Genomic DNA, 14,492 nt, shown 5'->3' with positions numbered 1-14,492 from the left:
ATATCTCTCGTTATCAAAGGTTCCCGAAATTTGCCATATTTATCCTTCTTCCGCACAGGAACATGCCGGTCCTGAATTCCTTTCAACTGACATTTGAAAGCCTCCCACATGTCAGATGTTGATTTACTCTCAAACATCCGCCCCCAATCTAGATTCTTCAGTTCCTGCCTAAAATTGTCATAATTAGCCTACATTCAATTTAGCACATTCACCCTAGGACCACAGTAATCCTTGTCCACCAACACTTTGAAACTTACTTTGTGGTCACTGTTCTCGAAATGCTCCCCTACTGAAACTTCTACCACCTAGCCGGGCTCATTCCCCAATACCAGGTCCAGTACCGCCCCTTCCCTCGTTGGACTGTCTACATATTGTTTTAAGAAGCACTCCTGAAGAAGCTCCTTTATTATGCATTCCCCAGTTTATGTCTATAGGGGACCTACATTTCTCTTTACCAATCCACTGCAATTCGCATACCACCTACAAACGGTCCATAGTAGACGGCATCTCCCTGGCCCTACATTCATCCCTGGAACATCTTGACAACAAGGACTCCTACATCAGACTCCTATTCATGGACTACAGCTCTGCCTTCAACGCCATAACCCCAGCCAAGCTCATTTCAAAACTCCAAAACCTAGGACTTGGCTCCTCCCTCTGCAACTGGACTTCCTGACCCATAGACCACAATTGATAAGGATAAACAACACCTCCTCTACAATAGTCCTCATATCAAGCTCCACAAGGCAGCATACTCAGCCCTCTACTATACTCCCTGTACATCAGTTTGCTGATGACACGACCATAGTGAGTTGGAACTTGAAAAACAATGAGTCACAGGAGGGAGGTAGAGAATCTAGTGGCAGGTGTAATGACAATAATCTCTCCCTCAACATCAGCAAAACTAAGGAGCTGGTCATCATCTTCAAGAAGCAAAGTATCGTACATACCACTGTCTGCATCAATGGTGCCGAGGTGGAGATGGTTGACAGCTTCAAATTCCTAGGTGTGCACATCACCAACAATCTGTCCTGGTCCACTCTTGTCGACTCTACATCCAAGAAAGCACAACAGCACCTATACGTCCTCAGAAAACTCAGGAAATTGGGTATGTCCACATTGACTCTTACCAATTTTTACAAATGCACCACAGAAAGCATCCTGTCTGTCTGAATCACAGCCTGGTATGGCAACTGCTCGGCCGAAGACCGTAAGAAACTACAGAGTCGTGAACACAGCCCAGTCCATCACACAAACCTGCCCTCATCCATTGAATCTGTCCACACCTCCCGCTGCTTTAGGAAAGTGGGCAGCATAGTCAAAGACCCCTCCCACCCGGGTTATTCCCTCTTTCCAACCTCTCCCATCAGGCAGGAGATACAAAAATCTGAGAACATGCACTAAGAGATTCAAAACAGCTTCTTCCCCGCTGTTACCAGACTTCTGGAATGACCCTCTTATAGACTGAACTGATCTTTCTTAGCATCTTCTCTTCTCAGTAGTACTACACTCCGTATGCTTCACCCAATGTCTGTGTCTATGTCTTTACATTGTGTATTTATCATATGTTTTTTTCATGTCTGGACTGTGTACAGAATAATACTTTTCACTGTACCTCAGCATACGTGACAATAAAGCCAAATCCAATCCAAATCCAGATGCCAGTGTTGGAGATCTGCTGGAACAGCTTGGCTAAAGGCACAGCTAGTTCTGGAGCACAGTACTATTGCTGAAATGCTGTCAACCATTGCCATAGCCTTCAGCTATTTCTTGATATGATGTGAAGTGGATTGGCTAAAGACTGGCATCTATGATGCTGGGGATCTCAGCAGGAGGCCAAGATGGATCATCCACTTGGCACTTCTGGCTGAAGATTGCTGCAAATGCTTCAGCCTTGTCTTTTGCACTGATATGTTGGGTTCCCCTATCATTGAATGCAACGATATTTGTGGATCCTCCTCCTCCAGATAGTTGTTTAAATGTCCACCACCATTCCTGGGAATTTTCCCTTCCAGTCAAGGGCATTCAGCCTCTGATCTCCGGGATAGCTTTCTCCAAGGCAGCCTTCAGGACGCGCGACAACGCAGAATTGCTGAGCAGAAACTTACAGCCAAGTTCCACATACATGAGTACGGCCTCAACCGGGACCTGGGATTCATGTCGCATTACATTCATCCCCCACCATCTGGCCTGGGCTTGCGAAATCCTACCAACTGTCCTGGCTAGAGGCAATTCACACCTCTTCAATCTGGGGTTACCCCTATCTCTGGATCTGTAAAAAATCAATTACCTGCAAATGCTCGCATTCTAAGCATTGTCTGGCATCTTTGAATTTGTCTATATATATGTTTCTGGAACATACCTCTTCATTCACCTGAGGAAGGAGCAGTGCTCCGAAAGCTAGTGTTTGAAACAAACCTGTTGGACTTTAACCTGGTGTTGTAAGACTTCTTACTGTGCTCACCCCAGTCCAACGCCGGCATCTGCACATCATTCCTGGAAGTGGCATGGCTGCAGAGCCTAGATTTGATCCATTGGATTGGGATCGTTGAACTCTGCCTATTGCATGCTTCTTTTGCTGTTTAGCATGCAAGTCGTCCTGTTTTGTAGCTTCACTGGGTTGACACCTCATTAGCAAAAATATATTAGCAAGGATACCAAGTAAGCACTCCCTTGCTCTTCTTCAAGTCCCAAGGGATCTTTTATAACCAATAGAGAGCAGATAGGGCCTTGGTTTTCACATCTCATCTGCCTGGTGCTGCTGCTGCATGCTCTCCTGGTCTCTTTATTGACCAGGGTTCATGCCTAGACTTAAAGATACTGGTAGAGTGCCACACAGTACATAGAACATAGAACGATACAGCGCAGTACAGGCCCTTCGGCCCTCGATGTTGCACCGACATGGAAAAAAAACTAAAGGCCATCTTTAGTACGATGGAGGGTATCCTCAATATAAAGCTGGGATGACGACTGCACATGGACAGATGCATCTGCGACAAATAGACTGGTGGGGACAAGGTCAAGTTGTATTTTCTCTCACCATCTGCAGATCCAGCATCCTTTAGGAGTCAGCCGGTTTTCTCAGTAGCGGTGCTATCAAGCCAGTTTTGTGATGGACATTGAAGTCAGGGAGGAGTGCTAATACATCAGCTGAGTGGGGGCAGGGGTGGGTGGTAAGCAGCAGGAGGTTTTTTTGCCCATATTTGATCTGATGCTATGGGCTCAGATTTCATGGGGTCCAAACTTGATGTTGAGAACTCCCAGGGAAACTCCCTTCCTACTGTATACCATCTGTGCCATCACAATTGACATTGGTTTCAAGGCTACCGTTACTGAGACTAGCTTTATATTCCAGATTTATTAACTGAATTTAAATTCCATCAGCTGCGATGGTTGGATTTGTACCTGTGTCCCCAGAGCATTAGCCTAAGCCTCTGGAGGGGGAGATGCCTAGAAAGATGGGCCAAGGGTTCGGAGGTCAGCCTGCATTGCAGAAGAAAGTGACAGAGGCATCATACTAGTTGTGCACAAAGGTGTTTAATTATGTGTAACAATACCCCACTCTCCTGATGGTGCTGCCCCCTCCCTCCCACCCACCCACCCTCACCCCCTAGCTGCTCCTCAGTGATTGGGCCATACTCCACACTGCCTCTGCCAGTCCCATCTGAGAGCGGGCCACGTCCCGCAAAACCTCATCAAGGTCAGCTTGGTACTGGGTAACATCCCCCAGCCAGGCGGACATTCTGCTGACACCCTCAGCCACGGCCGTCACCGACTGTGCAACGCCTTGAACACCTTCACTAATCGTGCTGGCGTGCACCAGGCTTTCCATTGCAATTGCCAGCCTTGCAGGGTTGGCCTCGGTGCCACGCAGTGCCGGAGATATCGCCTGCGCCCGTAGCCTCTGGAACTCCTCCAAGTGGCTGTGGACCTGCTGGAGTGACATTGACATCTCCCTCCGAATATCCCGGCTGCTCCCTAACATTCCCCATCGGCTCCAGGATAGCCCTTTCCACAGGCTCAGCATCAGGCTGGGACCCAGCTGGATCCTGGGATCCAGCAGATCTCCGACTGCTGTCTCACCTGGCGGTTCCTGCCTCCACCTAATGTACATCAGCAGCAGTGTGGTGCTCACCAGATTGTGCCCGAGGAGCCTGACCATTAACGGTTCCCACTGAGGTGCGTGTATCTGCGCTGGCGGAGGGGTGAGGATGACAGCTGTGATGCTTCGATCATGTCTTTCTTGGAGCTCTCCTCTGAGGTGTTGTCCTAGGAGGCTGTAAAGGGGTCACCGGGATGGGCTGGCACAGTCAACTGGAGGATCTGTGGGAGAAGACATGTGGTCAGTGGGAGGGATGAGTCAGTCAGTAGGGCAATAACAACTCATGTTTGGCAGGTGTCTTGGCCTGGGCTTGGTGGTTGCTCACCTCTGCGGCATCCACCAGCCTCCGCATTGGTGACCACCCTGTACTTTGCCACACTGGTCACCTCCAGGGCACGCTCCTCGAAGGTGGTGATGATTCTTACGTCCAGCACACCACCACCAGTCTGAGCCCTCCCCTGATAGTTGTGAGAGAGCTTTTACTGAGGAGACACAAAGAGGGCATCGTTAGCCACACGCGTGGTTCACAGTGGTGGGAGCGAAGGGTGTGAAGGAAGGGTTGGGGAGGGTTGAAGGGGAGGGTTGGGGGGCTGGTGAGAGCGGTGCCAGCGAATCAGCTGGTGAGCCTTCATTTGCGGCGAGACACCCGTGAGGCCTCATTAAGTGGACCAATTAATATTGAATAATGTTGCCGGCCTCGTTGGGTTGAGCACTGGGAAGCTTGTGGCACTTTACGCTCGCTACAACACTTAGAAATCTTTCCGGAGAATTGAGCCCTCTGTGTCTCTCTCCACAGATGCTACTAGACTGCTGAGTAGTTCCAGCATTTTCTGTTTTTAATTCAACCGAGGGTATCATTGCAGCAAAATTTGGTTTTTTCTTCTCTGGAAGTTTAAACCCTGACTCTGAGCATAGATTGCAAGCAGGAAATGCCGCTTATTTTTCTCTTCTTTAACTTAGGAATACTGTAGCCACTTGTATTCCACCTCCTTGGCTGACCTGGCTGAGATCAGCTAACTGTGTACCTACTGCACGTTGGACTGCAGAATGTCTTGGTCAGTATTTCTCAGCAAATCTTGCTCAACAATGAACCTTTTTTTTTAAAGAGCTTTGCAAAGTATAATGAGACTTAATGACATAATAGGCAACTGTAATTTGGACTTTGAGTCGATGTTTAACTCTGCACTGCTAATAGATTCCCAAGACCCTCCTCTGTGATATTTAGCATAAATACATTGAGAGACAACACCAATTTATACACATGCACAAACAGGAATGGGCCTCCTAATACACTTGCAAACAGTTCCAGATATGACAGTTCAAGCTGGAACAAAGCCTACTAGACATTATCCAGTTTCCAAGTCTCTCACTTCCAATCTGTTGCCTTGGTTACAAATGCACCTTAACACATAATTGGAGACTAACTGAAGTGTAATGTGCTTCAACAGCAATATTTTTTGTAATTAAAAAATAATCCATGCTGTACAGTTCTATTTACTGATGCAGTTTTGACCAGGCCATGTGACACAAATAATGCCATTCCTGACAATTTGGGAATTAGGTTTTGATTTATATTAATAATTTGCCATTGGAAATTCTGATCTTATTCATCACTTGATGCTTTTTATCCCCAGAATATCAATTTTTAAACAAGAAAAATCCCATCTCAATTGCAAGACAATACTCAAAGGCAGTGGATGGAGACCATACACTCACTATAGGTGGAGAAAAGGAAATGGAAGAGAATCATCGAGGCCACTTCTCATTAATCACACAGAATACAGGAGTGAAAGGACTGGGCGGGAATCTCCCATAATCGGCACGATCGCCGGAACCGGGCGGCAAAAACGGCGCGGATCACTCCGGCGTCAGCCCCCCCCAAACGACGCAAATTCTCCGGACCGGAATGGGCTAGTAGCGGCGTGATGCCATTCGCGACGGTGTCACCCGCCACGGACGCGCGGGGTCACGGCACAAAAGACGCCCCCCCCCCCCCCAACCGAGACCCGACAAGATGGTTTTTTAACAGACAATTTTATTGAGGTATTTTTGGCATAAACAGTAACAATATACATTAGTGTACAGATACCAATTACAAAAAACATAGTGCAAATAACAGCACCACTCTCGCAGATAGACCCGCCTATTCTTCCCCCCTACTCTACACTAGGAGGGGTTGGGGAGGGTTGAAGGGGAGGGTTGGGGGGCTGATGAGAGCGGTGCCAGCGAATCAGCTGGTGAGCCTTCATTTGCGGCGAGACACCCGTGAGGCCTCATTAAGTGGACCAATTAACGTTGAATAACGTTGCCAGCCTCGTGGGCTGAGCACTGAGAAGCTTGTGGCACTTTCCGCTCGCTACAACACTTAGAAATCTTTCCGGAGAATTGAGCCCTCTGTGTCTCTCTCCACAGATGCTACTAGACTGCTGAGTAGTTCCAGCATTTTCTGTTTTTAATTCAACCGAGGGTATCATTGCAGCAAAATTTGGTTTTATCTTCTCTAGACGTTTAAACCCTGACTCTGAGCATAGATTGCAAGCAGGAAATGCCGCTTATTTTTCTCTTCTTTAACTTAGGAATACTGTAGCCACTTGTATTCCACCTCCTTGGCTGACCTGGCTGAGATCAGCTAACTGTGTACCTACTGCACGTTGGACTGCAGAATGTCTTGGTCAGTATTTCTCAGCAAATCTTGCTCAACAATGAACCTTTTTTTAAAAAGACCTTTGCAAAGTACAATGATGCTTAATGACATAATAGGCAACTGTAGGTAGGTGTCAGAATTTAAACTCCAATTATCTGGAATTAGAACTCTAATGGTGACCATGAATCCATTGTCGATTGTCGTAAAAAACCCATCTAGTTCACTAATGTCCTTTAGGGAAGGAATCTGCCATCCTTACTTGGTCTGGCCTACATGTGGTTGTTTCTTAAATGCCCTCTGAAATGGCACAGCAAACCATTCAGTTGTATTCAACTGCTACAAAAACACGAAAAAGGAATGAAACCGCACGGGAGACTTCAATGCCCATCAGCAAGAGTGTCTCGGTAGTACCACCATAGACCGAGCTGGCTGGGTCCTAAAGGACATAGCTGATAGACTGGGCCTGCAGCAGGTGGTGAAGGAACCAACAAGAGGGCAAAAAATATTTGATCTCATCCTCACCAACCTGCCTGCTGCTGATGCATCTGTCCATGACAGTTTTGGTAGAAATGACCACCGCACAGTCCTAGTTGAGACAAAGTCCCATCTTCACGTTTAGAATACCCTCCATTGTGTTGTGAGGCACTACTTGGTAATTGGGATAGACTTCGAACCGATCTAGCAACTCAAGACTGGGCATCCATGAGGCGCTGTGGGCCACCAACAGCAGCAGAATTGTGTTTAACCACAATCTGCAACCTCATGGCCCGGCATATCCTCCACTCTACCATTACCACCAAGCCAGGGGATCAACCCGCTTCAATGAAGCGGGCAGGAGGGCATACCTGGAGCAAAACCAGGCATACCGAAAAATGAGGTATCGACCTGGTGCAGCTACAACATAAGACTTGTGCTAAACAACATAAGCAGCAAGTAATAGTCAGAGCAAAGCAATTCCACAATTAATGTATCAGATCGAAGCTCTGCAGTCCTGCCACATCCAGCTGAGAATGGTGGTGGACAATTAAACAACTCACTGGAGGAGGAGGCTCCACAAATATTCCCATTCTCGATGATGGAGGAGCCCAGCACATATGTGCAAAAGACAAGGCTGAAGCATTCGCAACAATCTTCAACCAGGAACCATGTTCATATGTTTTGGTCGTGTCCGAGATTGAGGGAGTTTAGGACGAGATTTGCATATGCGTTAAAGAATTTGGCATAATGGTGGCTCCAGGTCCGGAGGTGGCAATATTTGGAGTGTTGGAGGATCCGGGAGTGCACGTGGGAAGAGAGGCAGTGTGTTGGCCTTTGCCTCCATGATAGCTCAGAGGTGGATTTAGTTGGGCTGGCAGGACTCGGAGCCACCAAGTGTAGAGGTGTGGCTGAGAGATTATGCAGAGTGCCTACACTTAGAGAAGATCAAGTTCACCATTAGAAGGGCAGAGGAGCGGGTTCACCTCAAGATGGAAGCTGTTCATTGACTTCTTTAAGGAGTATTGAGTTGTCAGTGGGGGAGGTGGGTTCAGTTCAGGTTTGGTTAAAAGTTAAAATAGGGGTATCAAGTTCTGGGTGGCAGTGGGTAGAGCTGTGGGAAGAGGGTGAGGGAGTGTATAAGTGTAATGACATGGGCCTTTGAGATTGGCCAATTAGAATATGAGTTCCCTGATTAGTGGCCCAATCAGGGAATCCCTTTCTGTGTATAGATCAGGGAGTGTCAGATCCTCTGCACTCCCAGTGTAGACAGCAAGCTGAATGCACCTGGTTGTTTGGCTGTTGGTTTTGTAAATAAAAGGAATTCTGGTGACGGGACTTCTGTCTCCGTGGACTTATTGCAGTGGCGATGAGGAAAACGGAATGACCCGAAGGAACCTGCTCATTAGCAGCCGCCGCATATTGAGGGTAAGCCACTGACAGGCAAAATGGCTTTATTTGGGAAGTTGTAGTGGAAGACTGGGCCCAATATGTAGAGTGGATGAAGTGCTTCTTTAGAGCAAATGATATAATTCTGGATGAAAAGCAACGGGTCATTCTGCTGACCACGTGTGGGCCAGCAGCCTTTGCCATTATGCGCAATCTCACTTTTCCGGAGGCACCGGACACGAAGACTTTCCAGGAATTGACGGACTTAGTAAAAGAGTACTATGACCCTAAGCCACCGCTGATCCTGTGGAGGTACCAGTTTTACTCAGCATTTCAAGACACTGGGGAATCAGTCACTAACTTTTTAACAAGATTAAGGCAATTAGCCGTGGCTTGCGAATTTGGCCTGACGCTATATGAGATGCTCTGAGACCAGTTGGTGTGTGGAATAAATAATTTAGCAATACAGAAAAGTCTGTTAGCAGAGGCCGAGCTGGATTGCAAACAAGCATTGCAGCTGTCTTTGTCCTTTGAAAAAGCGAGCGGAGCACACGAGTTACAGGGTACTCTGACGGAGATAGACACCCATACCAGTGAAACTGAGTTAAGGGACTACCGCTGGGGGATAGGCAACTGCATAGCCACCCTCAGGAACGACTTGGTGACTAATGAACCCAGGCCCACTGGCAGAACCGCTCCCAAGAAAGGGAAAATTAGGACCAGTCTGACAGCAGCCCCTGCAGTTTTTCACCTGGCAAGATATTGTATTTGTTGCCAGAGATCGGAGCTAGAAAGGAGAAATGGAAACCCAAAACCAACATCTTGGAGAAGGGCACGTAGGCCGGGGTACAGGAGGATGCACACCCCAGAAGTCCCACCAATCTCCTAAATAACTAAATTTTGTAGCATGGTTAAATCAAAACCCATTAAATTATCCATAAGGTGGAATGGACGTCCCACATTAATGGAAGTCGACACCGGAGCAGCCGTATCAGTGATAGGGGAAAGAGCATTTAATAAAATTTGCACTGGACGCCAACCCACCAACTGGTCAGGCTGCCTTTAATGGTCGTGAAAAGGACGGGATCAAGCTTATTGGGACGAAACTGGCTAAAAGAAATCCAGCTGGATTGGGTAAACATTTTCCAGCTGGAAAATGGTCGCCTGAGCGAATTCCTGTGCAAATACCCAGAGGTTTTCCGAGAAGGGCTCGGAATAATAAAGGGAGCAAAGGCAACATTGCATGAAGATCCAGAGGCAGTCCAAAAATTCTACAAGGCCCGACCAGTACCCTTCGCGTTGAGGCAGAAAGTTGATACGGAATTCAAAAGATTGGAGTGGGAAGGAATAATAAATAAATAGAAAAATAAGTGGGAAGTTTGTAGATTGGGCGGCACCTGTGGTGCCTATCCTTAAGCCGGACAGCTCAGTCCGCCTTTGTGGCGATTTCAAACAAAAGTTTAATCGTTACTCACAACTGGACAAATACCCAGGGTGGAATTCTCCCCCCTCCCACACCGGGTGGGAGAATCCCGGGGCGCCGCGCGAGTCCTGCCATGCCGTCCCGGCACCCACTCGCGATTCTCCCACCACCCCAAACCACGGCGAGAAACACGGCTGGCCGCTCAGAGAATCGCCGCTCGCCATTTGCAAAAGACGAGTGGCGATTCTCCAGCCTGGATGGGCCGAGCGGCCGCCCCAACACGACAGGTTCCCGCCGGCGCCATCCACACTTGGTCGCTGCCAGTGGGAACTGCGCGGGAATGCTGGGGGGGGGGGGGGGGGGGGGGGGGGGGGGGGGGCGGCCTGTGGGGTGGGGGGGGGGGGGGGGGGGGGGGGGGGGGGGGGGGATGGGTAGCGACACGGTTGGTATGGGTTGGGGGGGATGGGTTAGATGAGATTGGAGGGAGCAGCCATTTGGGGGGGGGGGGGGGTGGTCCGAGCTGGGTGATGATGGTGGGTCTTTGTAGAGAGGGGAGGCAGAAACCCCAGGTTAGGATTGTTACATGGAATGTAAGTGGGTTAAATGCCAGCCAAGCGGTCCTGCAGACGTAAAAGGTTTGAAGGTGGAGGTGATATTCCTGCAAGAGACACATTTGGGGGTGAAAGAAAGATCAGATGCAGTTAAGGAAGGGCTGGGTGGGGCAAACATTTCACTTGGGGTTCGACTCGAAATTGGGGGAGCGGGCAGTGGCAATTGTGTTCAGTAAATAATCAGTGTTTGCAGTGGCCAGGGAGTGAACAGTCTACAGTCAGGGAGTGGCCTGGGGTGGGGAGGTTTGTGATAGTGAGTGGGGTATTAGCAGGGGCGTCGGTGATGTTGGTAAATGTGTATGTGCCTAACTGGGATGATGTGGATTTCATTAAGGAGTTGTTAGGGTCTATCCTGAACTTAGATTATCATCAGTTGAACATGAGTGGGACTTTAATTATACGTTGGAGCCCAGGGTGGCAGATCGAGCCCTAAGTCAATAGGAAGGTCGGGAATGGTGAGGGAGTTGGGGTGTTTATGGATCAGGTAGGGGTGGTGGAGCCATGGAGGTGTTTAAACACAGGGGAGAGGGAGTATTCCGTCTTCTCACACATTGATTAGTTGTGCTTCCGCATTGGGAATGGGGGGGGGGGAATGGAATATGCAGGAATAGTGATCTTGGACCACAAGCCACATTAATTGGATGTTAGGCTTAGGTTTGGGGAGAATGCCGCCATGTGCATGCACAGATTCAAAAGCAGAAATGCGGGGATCCTTTTCCGCAGCTAAAGCTGCATGATTTACTCCGGGTCCCTGCTAGACCCCTGAAGGTAAGTGAATCGGTTTATCTTACTTTGAGGAAACTTGGGAGTGGAACGCTAGCGTTTTTCCGCCGGCGTGGAGACGAAACCCCATTTTGGGAGAATCCAGCCCAGGGTTGAGAGGGAGGAGAGACAGGCTTTTGGAAGGTATTGTGGAGGTGGATTGGAGGTATTTGGTGGCAGCCCTGACATTTGAGCTGCTGGCAGAGAAGAAGAAGCAGTTCGATCGGCTGACAATGGGGAAGGCGGTGGGTCAGTTACAACAGTTACGAGTGGTGCAGTGTGAGTACAGGGAGAAGGCGAGCTATTGTGCAGGTGCAGGGGGCAGGTGGTGTTGGAGCCGGAGAAAATGAATGAAGTGTTTGAGGCCTTTTATTGGGGTTGTACAGGGCTGCGTGTGAGGGGGGGGGATGATGTAGAGATGCCGGTGTTGGACTGGGGTGAGCACAGTAAGAAGTCTTACAACACCAGGTTAAAGTCCAACATGTTTGTTTCAAATCACTAGCTTTCGGAGCACTGCTCCTTCACCTGAGGAAGGAGCAGTGCTCCGAAAGCTAGTGTTTGAAACAAGCATGTTGGACTTTAACCTGGTGTTGTAAGACTTCTTATTGAGGTGGGGAGACAGACATGGGTAAGTTTCTGGATGGTAGGTGTTCCCGGGGATGGAGGTGGGGAAACGGCAGACACTGGAGGAGCCGTTGGGGTTGCAGGAGTTAGTGCAATGTATTGGGAAGATGCAGTCACGAAAGGAGTCAAGGCCGAATGACTTTCTGGCAGAATTTTATAAGCAGTCCATGGGGGGAATTGGCCCCGCATCTTCTGAGTATGTTTAATGAGGTGGTGTAGAAGGGGGAACTACCAGCCATGTTGGCACAGGCAGCTATATCGCTGATCCCGAAAAAGGACAAGGATCCATTGGAGTTCGGGTCCTATAGACCCATCTCATTGCTAAACACAGGTGTTAAAGTATTGGGCAAGTTGTTGGCGAAACAGCTGGAGGTGTGTGTGCCGGAGGTGGTGTCATAGGGTCACATGGGGTTCGTGAAGGAGTGGCAGATTTCCAGTAATATCAGGAGGCTATTGAATGTGGTCATGACTCCATCCGAGGGGCGTGATCATGTCGACAGGCCCGGAAAAGGCCTTTGATCAGGTGGAATGGCGGTACTTGTTCGAGATGTTGGGAAAGTTTGGATTTGGACCGAAGTTTCCTCAATAGCTCTTGAGGAGTGGTGGTAAGCTGCCTTCTTGAACCACTGCAATCCATGTGGTGTAGCAACAGCCACAATGTTGTTAGGAAGGGATTATAAAATATCAGACCATGGAGGAATGGAAGAATCAGGGCAGATTTGATTTGGACAGGGTAGATTTGAATCTATCAAAGCAGCAAACGTGCTACTGCAGCAGCATTGAGTGGAAAATACAGAGCCTGGAGTGCTGGGTTGAATGGCTGCATATTTCTGATTAATTGAAACATATAATTCCTTTCTTTTCTTGTGATCTCTTCAATACTGTTTTCTGAACTTTAAAATAATTATCTCTAAACAAAACGTTTCTGCTTGAGCTCTATTTATATATCAAAAACGATGCTCGAAGTACAACAACTGAACAAATTGCATGATTTTTTTTCCAACATGATAGACTCTGACAGCAGTGTTTTGTGGGAAATGGGGGCGAGATGCTCCAGCTGTTCAGGCCAGCGGGATCTTTGGGTTCGCCATTGGCGCGCCCCCACCGTGGGTTTTCCATAAGCTGCGGGAAGGCCAGAGAATCTCCGCCCTTGGAATGGCAAGGTACATCACTTCCTTAGGGAAAGGGATGGGGCTATTTTCCAGAACAACATGGACTTTCAGATACATTCAAAAGTGACAAGGAGAAAGATATGAATGGAATAATGTGACCAGGAATAGTATTGACAGGATCAGTAAGTCAATGACACTACAAATTTCAAATGCAGAGCCTGGTAAGAAGCTACTTTTGGTTTTCCTCCCACCATCGATAGCACATCGGCTAGCACTGTGGCTTCACAGCTCCAGGGTCCCAGGTTCGATTCCTGGCTTGGGTCACTGTCTGTGCAGAGTCTGCACGTTCTCCCCGTGTGTGCGTGGGTTTCCTCCGGGTGCTCCGATTTCCTCCCACAGTCCAAAGATGTGCAGATTAGGTGGATTGGCCATGATAAATTGCCCTTAAGTATCAAAAAAGGTTAGGTGAGGTTACTGGGTTATGGGGATAGAGTGGAGGTATGGGGCTTAAGTAGGGTGATCTTTCCAAGAGCCGGTGCAGACTCGATGGGCTGAATAGCCTCCTTCTGCACCGTAAATTCTATGATGATTCGATGATCACCGTTTCAAGGCAAAAATTCTTCTCTTAGTCTTAGAACAGGCTATGGAGCGGCAAGTATTTGGTATTATCTATTTACTATTATGATGACATCGGTCTGTCTGAATGATGATTATGACTGGGAGAAAGAAAGGGAAAAGATATTTAACCTACCAGAGATGGGTCAAAGAAGCAAGCCTTAGTACTGGGTCAATAAGAAGAGCTGCGTTCTCTCCCATCAATGTGCAGCATTTTAAAACAGAACAGAAAATACCCAGAGCAGGTGGCAAATTCAAATTTCCCTGATTCATATAATTCACCCACATGAGCACTATCCATACATCAGCACAAAATTGGTTTGTTATTGATATCAATGCAAAAACAATCTCGGTAGTAAATGCATAAAAGGGAGATAGATATTGTGTAAAGGCAGTTCAAAAAATTTGCAATGTAATGGAAGTTGTAGAATGTAATTCTGTTGCTGTTAATGTAGGATTATCTACGTTTAGATATCGATATGTCCCACAAATCCGAACATTCTAGTCCTATTCGGTCTGAATAACTGACAACACTAACTTAATTTTTTTTTAAAAACACAATTATTCTTGCACTCTTCTACCGTCTGCCTGACTGAAGGTGTTAACTCGTTGCTTGGGTATAATGCCACATTCACCAGGCACCTCTCAGTACTTTGCTTAAGTGACCATTACTGTGTGAACCTTGATGATAAGCGCAGTGCGAGGTTTTCAACCCTATTGTTATCACAGCTGAACC

General features: G+C 47.9%; 1 protein-coding gene across 1 annotated transcript in view; it reads right to left on the bottom strand.

The window, feature by feature from the left end:
• cdk19 (cyclin-dependent kinase 19) overlaps positions 1-14,492 on the bottom strand; it is a 347,911-nt gene that overhangs the window by 109,367 nt on the left and 224,052 nt on the right. The gene's annotated exons all lie outside the window — the stretch shown is intronic.

The sequence above is a fragment of the Scyliorhinus canicula genome, chromosome 6, assembly GCF_902713615.1.
Source record: "Scyliorhinus canicula chromosome 6, sScyCan1.1, whole genome shotgun sequence".
In the NCBI taxonomy this organism is placed as follows: domain Eukaryota; kingdom Metazoa; phylum Chordata; class Chondrichthyes; order Carcharhiniformes; family Scyliorhinidae; genus Scyliorhinus; species Scyliorhinus canicula.
The sequence above is the reverse complement of the archived record's forward strand: the minus strand, read 5'-3'. Positions and strand labels throughout refer to the sequence as shown.